This window comes from Gossypium hirsutum, chromosome A03 (assembly GCF_007990345.1).
Source record: "Gossypium hirsutum isolate 1008001.06 chromosome A03, Gossypium_hirsutum_v2.1, whole genome shotgun sequence".
In the NCBI taxonomy this organism is placed as follows: domain Eukaryota; kingdom Viridiplantae; phylum Streptophyta; class Magnoliopsida; order Malvales; family Malvaceae; genus Gossypium; species Gossypium hirsutum.
Genome location: NC_053426.1, coordinates 32,813,685 through 32,824,978, shown reverse-complemented (window position 1 = coordinate 32,824,978; position 11,294 = coordinate 32,813,685). Strand labels below are relative to the sequence as shown.

General features: G+C 39.6%; 1 non-coding gene across 1 annotated transcript; it reads right to left on the bottom strand.

The window, feature by feature from the left end:
• Positions 1 to 7,356: 7,356 nt before the first annotated feature.
• Positions 7,357 to 7,463, bottom strand: LOC121225334 (small nucleolar RNA R71). Its single transcript, XR_005923195.1, has one exon. It is a non-coding gene; the product is annotated as a small nucleolar RNA R71 (small nucleolar RNA).
• Positions 7,464 to 11,294: the final 3,831 nt, after the last annotated feature.

Sequence of the window (11,294 nt, the reverse complement as noted above, 5' to 3'; positions counted from 1 at the left end):
CTAGCATTGCCCATATTTCTAGATGGTCTACCCCGAGCAGTAGTAGCACCAGGTTTCCCACTCTGATTTACGTTCTGTTCAGACAATCTCGGGCAATCTTTAATAAAGTGGTTAGCTGATCCGCACTTGTAACAGGAGCGGTCATGGAATCTACAACTCCCCGAATGCCATTTACCACATTACTGACACTCCGTTCTGTCTCGACGATCATTTCCAACACTGGCGACCGAAGTGACTCGTGCACTCATAGGGGGTCGATCGCGATCTCGTCTAGAAAAACCCGAAGTGTCTCTAGACCGGCCTAAGTCATCTCTAAATTTCTTCGATGACTGTTGGAAGGGCTTCCTCGAAGACCTCTTACGAAACTCCTTTGCACCCACCTCAGCTTTTCTTTTCTCCATACTGAGCTCCTCGGCTTTGCAAGCTCGCTCGACAAGGACCACAAATTCTCGAATTTCCAAAATGCCAACATACAGCTTTATATCATCATTTAGCCCATCCTCGAAACGTTTACACATCATGGCTTCTGAAGAAATACATTCTCGAGCGTACCGGCTAAGCCTTACAAACTTTCGTTCATAGTCGGTAACCGACATGGAACCTTGTTTAAGTTCAAGAAATTCCTTCCGTTTTTGATCCATGAATCTCTGACTGATATACTTTTTTCGAAACTCAGTTTGGAAAAACTCCCAAGTTACGTGCTCTCTGGGCACAACAGAAGTCAACGTATTCCACCAATAGTAGGCAGAATCACATAGCAAGGAGATAGTACACTTTAGGCACTCATCGGGTGTGCAAGATAGCTCATTGAGTACCCGAATAGTGTTGTCCAACCAAAATTCAGCTTGCTCGGCATCATCGCTGTCCGTAGCTTTAAATTCTGTAGCCCCGTGTTTTCGAATTTTGTCAACTGGGGGCTTATTTGACCTTATTTGGTCAGTTGCCGGAGGTATTGTAGGTGCGGGGGTGGTATTAGTCGGGAATGGAGGTTGTGGAACAGCCGTATTAGTTCGAATGTATTGGTTGAACCAATCATTCATCACGCTATAAAAAGCTTGCCTAGCTTCATCGTTCGGATTGCTAGCAATAGGTTGAGAGTCCGCCGGTGCTGTCCCTTGCGCGGGAGCAGGCGCTACACTCTCAAGATCATCAGCTACCACTCGGTTGGGATCGGGATCCATTACTATAAATAAACACATTTTCAATTGTCAGAAATCACCACACTATCAAATAATCGCATAATAGCATGTATAGCTAGACCCAAACGTATTACGGTAGTCCTAGAATCGACTAAACCGTAGCTCTGATACCAATAAAATTGTAACACCCCGTACCCGAGACCGTTGCCAGAGTCGAACACAAGGTATTTACGGACTTATTTCATTTATTTTCACAGTCCATTTTAAAAATTTCCGGACAAGCTGGCTAACTGCGTCACTGTTACCTTAAAAATCATATCTTGAGTTCCAAAACTTGAAAACCAGTTTCGTAAATTTTACCTGAAAATAGACTCATATATTCATCTACAAATTTGTTTCTAGAATTTTTGGTCGAGCCAATTAGTACAGTTTATTAGTTAAAGTATCCCCTGTTTCAGGGTTTGACTGCTCTGAACTTCATGCATTACGACTTATATATCTTCCTGTACAGGACTTCATTACTAATGTTGTTTGTTTCTAACGAAACTAGACTCAAAAAGGAATCTATACATATATGGCATTACTTCTAATTATCTCTGGTTAATTTATAGTGAATTTCCAAAGTCAGATCAGGGGATCCAGAAATCGCTCTGGCCCTGTTCCACGAAAACTTAAATATCTCCTAAACTACGACTCATATGATCGTTTCGTTCCTTCCATATGAAAGTATATCATAAAGGTTCGATTACATAATTTGTTCACTATTTAATTCCATTCCTACTATTTTTAGTGATTTTTCAAATCTACACCACTGCTGCTGTCAGCATCTGTTTTTAAGGTAAACTTTACCTATTTCATGGTTTTCCATGAATCGACTAGAATTTGTCATACAAAGCACCAAAATGATCATGATTAACCATTCCAATGGCTAATCGTTACCAAACATTTCCATACCTCTCAATGAACAACATACAAAACGATTATAATGCTATGCTCAAAGTATATATAAGCCATTTTCGCATGGCTATCCAAATTTATACAAAACCAAAGGGTACATGACCAACAACAAAAAGGGTAGTCCTATACATGCCATTTTCAGAGTTTAACCAAAAGTGTACCAAAAGGGCTTTGATAGTGTGGACAACTTCAACTTCGACAATCCCGAGTTCGATAGCTGACGAACCAAAATCTATAAAACAGAGAATCAAAGAAACGGAGTAAGCATTTAATGCTTAGTAAGTTTTGAGCAATGAAATTAGGCGCAATTGAAGTATAGCATTCATATGACTAAACGGATAATTTCATATACACACATTCTCAAAATCATACCTACTTCACATTACCAACCCTTATACTCATACATAAGAGATCAACTTAACCAAAAGCCGGAAGCTCATTAATCGACTGAGCGAATACTATTTAAAAAGAATCAACTAATCCAATGCATATACGAAACATACCTCATCGTTGGGATTTTACGAGCATATTAATTGAAATTATTACAGCAAGATTGCTCATTTCCAAACCAAGTACCTTCGGGATTTAACCGGATATAGCTACTCGCTCAAATGCCTTCGGGACTTAGCCCGGATATAGTAGTTCGCACAAATGCCTTCGGGACTTAGCCCGGATATAGTAACTCGCACAAATGCCTTCGGGACTTAGCCCAGATATAGTAACTCGCACAAATGCCTTTGGGACTTAGCCCGGAATTAGTCACTAGCACAAATGCCTTCGGGACTTAGCCCCGTTATCATCCGAATATTCATGCACATATCAGTAAATCATGACACATCTTTATTTCATTTTCATAAGTAGAATTCAAACACAAGTCAATTATTAAGCATTCCCATTTTCGGCTCAATAGCCACATACAAACAGCATGATTTGGTTTGCTTTGTGACATGATCTCTATGCACATACGGCTACCCATCACACGTATAGACTAATTAAATCAACATATAATTCAAGTAGAATCATTATATCACCGTATATTTGTTATGATTATACGTCATGACTTAATCAAATCGTAAACTAAGGTTCATTACTCGAAAACTTACCTCGGATGTTTTCGAACGATTTCGACGGCTATTCGAACACTTTTCCCTTCCCTTTATCGGATTTAGTTCCCCTTTGCTCTTGAGCTTAATTTAACAAATAAATTGATTTAATCATTTGAACACCAAAAAGAGAAACTCAAGGTACTTAACCCATATATACATTAGACATTAGAGTCACATATATATGAAATCATGAATCAACTCAACATATTAGCCCACACTCTCTTTTAGCCGATTATCTAAGCCAAGATAAAAGCATCAATATGCTTGCCTCTAATTGAATACATGCAACACCAATCTACCTCATGTGGCCGAATATGCATGTCTATGTTGAGGCCGATTATATGCTTAATACTTCCTACAAATATGGTTACTTGTATTGACTACATACCATTTTGTTTCAAGTTCAAAACTCGGCTAATACACATATATACACTAGTAATCAAATACTAACATTTGCACTTCACCTCATTACCAATTCTCATCTACTTGCTACCATGGCCGAATGCATCAAGACACCATACCATTTCAATTTTGGTCATGGGTTAAACAAAGAACTTAATGTCTAACTCAAAAATGCTAAAAAGAAAATCCAAGAGTCATCAATCACCATCACATGTATCATTACAAAGCTTCACACTTAGCATGCAAATGACATCAACACAAGTCCACCTTAGCCGAAACTTAGCTCATCTTCATGCCTCATCACCACAACATCAAACACCAACCAAGAAGGCAACACCCATGGCCGAATATCATCTCCATCTCATAGCAAAGATTTAAACCATGGGCTAGGTAGAACTCAAGCTAACAACTAAAAATATGCATGAATCTCATGGACCAACATCAACATACCTTAGTTTAGTGAACCACCATAGCCGATTTTCTCCAAGCTCTTTCCCTTCTTTTTCTTTCTTCTGTTCGGCCAAGTTCAACAACATGAGAACTTTTTTCTTTTTTTTTTCTTCATCATTTTCCTTTTCATTATTTTATTACCATGCTCCTTATTTTATCATTTCTAACATAAAGCATTAACACAACATGTTTATGACATGTTTTACCCATCACATTTTGTCCACCCTCATTGTCATGGCCGGCCACTACTAATTAAGTGGGGAAATTGACATGAAAGTCCACCCTTTTGATTACATGCACTAATAGATCCTTATAGATTAACCTATCACATTTCAAAAGTGTCACACATAAGTCCTATTAACTAAATTCACATGCAATTAACTAAATCGAAGCTTAAAACTTTCACACATTCATATTCACATATTTTAGGCAATAATTATCATATTCAAATAATTTGGTGACTCGGTTTAGCGGTCCCGAACCCGCTTTCCGACTAGGGTCACTTTAGGGCTGTCACAGGTAATGGGTGTTATATTTAGTGGTATCAGAGCATGGCTTAGTCAGTTCTCAGACTAACCTAAGATGTGTAAGAGTCTAGCTATACATGCCACAAGTTTGAGATAGTGTGATGTCTCCCAGTATGAATGAGAACTATCTTGTGTGGGCAAGGTACTCTCCAACTGAGCTACACCCGATCACGTAGATAATGATGCTAAAGTATTCAATAAAGTGCAGTTATGAAGAGTTGAAACTCGAAAAGGTACGAACAAGAATTCATGAAATGTATATATACATGGTATAATGAGCTTATTTATGATTGATTGATAATCTCATGGTGTGCATGATTAATTTGTTCGAGTGAATACATGTGTTTAGATAACTTCTAAAAACACAGGTAGAAAGAATGTTCATGTATACTTATTTGAACGAATTTGGTTGGCAAATTTACATTGTTTGATTAAATGTGTTAAATTGTTTGGACTAATTTACATGATTGTAATGATATGTCTAAATGAAGGTATATAAGGTAAAAGTATAGATTGTGATAAACTTAACCATGTTTGTTGGCCCTTGTATGATATCATGTGCATGACTTGTATGATCAAATGAATAGATTAGTAAAGTTATCTAGAAAACATGGAATGCATGCATAAGTATATGATAAACGCCAAATTATACATATTTTTACCCCAAATACTTAGCATATTTATGGATGTTTATTACTAGATTTGTGGATTTTGGTGCTCTTAATCCACTTATTTCATGTTTTGTACTCAGGAGAGCATTAAGAATCAAAAAGAGCCAAAAACAAGCTAAAAAGGGACAAAACAAACCCAATCGAGAAGATGACACGACCTAAGCCTTGCCACACAGGTAGCTCACACGCCTGTGTCTTTCGAGGATGTCTACCAAGGCTTTCACAATTCACATAGCCTGGCCATTGACCCACACGACCGTGTGCAATTTAATGGATCGAACACCGCCTGGCAATCACGTCACAAGGCCGTGGCACACGGACGTGTCCCCTTTTTAAGAAGTTGTATTTTACACAGAAAAGGATACTTAGGGAGGAAGAAAGCCAATCCAAAGCCTGTATAAACACCCTAAGTACGACTTAGAAGGGGGTCTCCCTCCAGAACTTTTCTGGAGTATAAAACCACACGCCGAGAATTACTTGAAGGAAGCTAGACGATCCATCCCAAAGTCAGAGCTACTCCACGACTGAAAATCTCTCTCAGAATTTCTTCAGGGGTTTTAGAGTTTTCTTTATGTTTTGTTATTTTCATACTTTTAAGATGTACTCTTATTTTATTATGAACTAAACCCCTTAGATACCTAAGGGGGTTGAAACCTATGATGGATCTTGTTATTATTATTTGAATTGTATGATAAATACTTGCTTTGTTCTTAATTATGTGTTTTTAATGCTTGAGTTAATATTCCAGGTATTAATTCATGATTTGATGTGCTTATGCAGAGAGGCAAAAGTCCCTGTCTAAGAGTAGATTTGGCATAATTAAGCGAAGTTAATCGAACGCCTAGAAATAAGGTTACGAGATTTTGCCAGATTAGGGTGAAACGTAATATGGCAGTCTATAGATTGATTTACTGCTTCCCTAGGGGTTTTAATTAAGAAAGAGATTTCAATTAATTCAACTGAGGGTTAGACGTTATTAGTCTCGAAATAGATAATAATATAGGTTAAGGAGTCTTACGGATCAAGTCAAGTGAATACATCGTCTGGTTCAGAGTTAGATAACAAGTGAAATCTAGGTGGATTCCTCCTTGAGTGTCGTCTTTATCAATTACTTTTCTTCAAGTCTTTTTCCAAATTTTCTCTTTGCTTTAGTTTAATTAGTTAATTAGTTTAATAAACAACCCCTATTTATTTCTAGGTTAAATAATAAAAAGATAGTTATTACTAGTACTTTTGGTTCCCTTGGGTACGATATCCCGGTCTTGCCTTTACTATATTATTGTTCGATAGGTGCGCTTGCCTTTTCGTCATGATAATAGTTAGTCTAGGTTTGATCTTCATTATAAATATTTATTACTTGTTATGAATCACGCGATCAAGTTTTTGGCGCCGTTGCCGGGGAACTAAAATATTAGGAACGTTAAATTTTTATTACTTTAGTCATTTATTTTTCTTGCAATTTAATTTAATTTAATTATTATTATTACTAATTAATTTACTTTTTCTTTCTCTTGGCAGGTTTTTATAGTTTATGACTAGAAGAAACCCGTCGGGACCATTACTTTTTGACGAAGAAATCGATCGCACAGTTCGTAGAAACCAAATAGAAATAAGGTGCAGCTTAAGATACAAAGAAAATGAGCAAGAAGACGATACTCAACCCCCAACCGAAGAGATGGCTAAAAACCAAGGCAATCAGCTACCTCCTGCAATTGCGGCTAATCAAAATCCTGCTCCACGTACTATGTATGGCCATACTAAACCTTCTTTAACAGGAACTGAGTCAAGCATAGTTAGATCGGCTGTAGCTGCAAATACTCTTGACCTGAAACCTAACACAATTCAAATGATACAGCAATTTGTTCAGTTTGATGGTTTGCTGGATGAAGATCCCAACGCTCACTTAGCAAACTTTCTGGAATTTTGAGATACATTTAAAATTAATGTCATTTCTGATGATGTCATTCGTCTTCAGTTATTTCCTTTTTCATTGAGGAACAAAGCTAAACAGTGGTTGAACTCATTACCACGAGGGTCAATTACTACTTGGGAACAAATGACAGAAAATTTTTTACTAAAATACTTTTCACCGGCTAAAATGGCTAAATTACGTAATGATATCTCTTCTTTTGTGCAAATAGATTTAGAAACACTTTACGATGCATGGGAGAGATACAAGGACTTACTGAGAAGGTGAACTCACCTGGGGTTACCACTTTGGCTTCAAGTACAAACATTCCACAATGGTCTAAATCCCTCGACTCGACAAATGGTTGACATAGCTGCTGGCGGAACCATCAACAATAAAACACCTGAAGAGGCTTATGAATTCATTAAAGAAATGTCACTGAATAACTATTAGTGGCAAGTCATGAGGACTAAGCCAACAAAAACAGCCTGAGTTTATAACGTCGACTCAGTTGCTATCTATCAAATCAGGTAGAACTTCTCAATAAAAAGATTGATGGTTTACTTGGTTCTACGCAGGTACATCCAGTAATGAGGTGTGACTCAAGTGGAGGAGGTGTGCATACAGAATATCAATCCTTCAATCCTACAACTGAAGAGGAACAAGTCAACTATATGGGTAACAATAACTTTAGATCTCAAAATAACCCATACAGTAATACTTATAATGCAGGTTGGAGGAACCACCCAAATTTCTCCTGGGGTGGTCAAGGGAATCAAAAGCCACAAAATCCTCGGGGTTTTCAACAGCCACCTTATCAACAAGAGAAGAAACCAAACCTTGAGGAGATGCTCTCAAAATTCATATCAATGTTAGAAACCCGTTTCCAAAATACTGAGACAGCACTTAAAAATCAACAAGCATCGATCCAAGGACTCGAAACTCAAATAGGCCAGCTATCAAAACTAATCTCCGAACGACCACAAGGTAGCTTACCAAGTAATACTGAACCTAACCTAAAGGAACTCCTCAACACAATTAGTACTCAATATAAGGAAGGATTCGTTGCGCCTGAGCCAGAATTGATGCAAGAAACTATGGTGAGCAAAGGTAAAAGTGAGGTAAGTCATAACAAAAAGGTGAATGAAGAATATAGACCTCGTGTGCCATACCCTAACGCGACAAGAAAAAACCGATCAGATGAACAATTCGGTAAATTCCTCAAACTTTTGAAAAAATTACATATTAACTTACCGTTTATTGAAGCTTTGTCGCAGATGCCAAATGCAATGAAATTTTTAAAAGAGCTTTTAGTAATTAAGCGGAAGTTGGACGAAGCATCGGTTGTGGAGCTAAACGCAGTCTGCTTAGCTATTCTACAGAATAAGCTACCCCACAAATTTAAAGATTCAGGGAGTTTTACAATTCCTTGCTTAATTGGTAGTTTAGATATAAGTCATGCATTAGCTGATTTAGAAGCTAGTATTAACGTCATGACTTACAAAATGTTTAAGCAACTAGGTCTTGGGAAACCCAAACAGACTAGGATGAGCATCCAATTAGCAGATAAAACTATAAGATTCCCTAGAGGGATTATTGAAGATGTGCGAGTTAAAATCGATAAATTTATATTTCTTGTTGACTTTATTATTTTAGACATAGAAGAGGATAATAATACCCCTTTGATTTTAGGGAGGCCCTTTTTAGCAACTGCTAAAACAATTATTGATGTTGGCACATGTGACCTCACACTTCACATAGGAGACGACACGATCATCCTTCAAGCTCGTAATTCTGGCATCACATCGAACATTAAAGGTAATAGTCCACACCAATCTACTAAAACTGATAATATGACGTTGCGGAAATTGAGCTTCAAAGAAGTTCACGAGCCATGTTCTAGAAATAATAGAGGACACATTCATGAAGAACGAAGGCTACGGATAGAGGAGCTAGATGAATGGCAAGCACACAAACCGAGAACACATGATAAACTAAAACTATGACAAAACAAGCCCGATACCTCTCCAAATCAACTTAAGGTTGGCAATAAAGTCTTACTAGATGTCGCAGATCCCCAAATTGTCACTACCACACCGAATGAGGAAATCTCTCTTACGGTACTCAGTATTTTTCCATTCGGTATGGTGGAGGTGAGTAACCCTAAGTTCGACACTTTTAAGGTAAACAACACCCGATTAAAATCCTATTTTGAGAGATTGATAGCAGGAATGAGGAGTATAAACTCCTCGAACCACCCTGACCATTCACTAGAGAGGTAAGTCGAGCTTAGACTATAAATAAGCGCTTCTCGGGAGGCAATTCGAGCACTAACATATTTTGATTTCTTTATTTTTAATTTCTAACACCTTAAATCATTAACTTTATCTTTGAATTGTAGATTTTTTCAGCGCACACGGCCAGGCACACGGGCGTGCCTAAAGCCATGGCCAAGCAGGGGAAGAGACACGGCTGTACGATACGGTCGTGTGAAAGTAGGACATGATTTCCCCAAAACACGGGATGCAATAAATCCCCATGGCCGTGCGACATGGCCGTGGGTTGACTTGATAGGTTAACACTGGCGTGGGAATGGAAAGCATGAGGGTACTAGGGGCAAGGCTAGATTCTGTTTCTTCGACACAAGCGTGAGACATGCCTGTGCCTTTAAGCCGTGGATAAACAATACATAGGCGTGGTACCCTAACATACGGGCATAGGAGAAGCGAACAAATTTAGGCACGACCATTCGACATGGCTGTGTGACACACACGCCCAAGACACACGGGCATGGGATAGTAGCCGGGCACGACCTAAATTGCAAAATTCAAAAAACACGGGCTAACCTTCAGAGTACACGGGCATGGCCTTAGGCCGTGTGGCCCTCCCCTATATAAGCAAACCATTGTTCATCTTCTTCCCCCTTTCAAAACCTTAGCCGAAATCTCCCTTTCTCCACTCCCTAATCCCTATTGCGGCCACCATTCCCCAGATTCTCACTTCCTCAACCCCCAAACCCCCCTAAAATCCACTCCCCCTGGATTAATCCTTACTTTCCCCTCTTTTTTCCCTCAATTTTTCCTTCACACGGCTGTACCCCCATGCCATACGCCCGTGCTCGCCACCAATACGCTCGTGTACCACCCTATAGCAGCTTTTGGTACATTATGTCATCATCGAGAGGCAAGAAGGCCGGGTTCCATCCTTAAAAAGACGTAAGGAACCAGGTTTTTCCTCGGTACGTGCTACAACCGAAGTTCGACACCCGTTATTGAGTTTCCGTAAGCTTCACAGGAGGAGCTATTTTAGATACTACGCGCGCGACTCCTCACTACAGGTCGTTGCAACGATTGGGCTGTCGTGAAGCAAGTCCAGCTAGCTGATGCCATCCGTGCCCTCCTGTCCACAGACCCATGGGAATGGTTCTTCGCTATTACCGAACCCACTTATTTAGAGCTAAATTTAGAATTATGCTCTACTTTTGATCTACAAGTGGTGATGACGAACAATGATGACCTCGGCACTATTAAATTCTGATTAGGCGGTCTAGTTTCCGCGATGAGTGTCCCAGAGTTTGGAGTTGCTCTAGGACTTTACACCGATGAGTTTATGGAGGACGAGGACATGAATGCGCTACCACGCAATATCCACATTTCTCCCTCCTTGTGCTGGAAGACTTTGGCACCACTCTCTTCCACCTACGACCCCAGCTGCTCGAAGGCCTCAACTCTCGCCCCTTCCCTACGCTATCTCCATGCCATATTGGCACACACCTTAATCGGAAGGAGAGAGAGCACTGGCATCGTCAACACCCATGACGCCTACTATTTATGGTGCATGGCGAATGCACACGTGACTGACTTGGCATACTTCATCGCTTTCGCCATTCGCCATCAGACCGAGCGGCATCGGAAGAGAGTAATCTCTATCAGCCCCTACGTGACACGCCTCGCCAGACATTTCGGCCTCCTCAACACCGTGTCCCAATCATCAGCGCTTACACTGATAGGTCAGATGTCCCCACAGGGCATCACGACTATGTTACACATGAGGATGATCGAGCGCCAACATGGGACCGATCCTCCTTAGTACCGTTTCACTCATGCCATTGACGAGGAGGATCTTAAGGACGT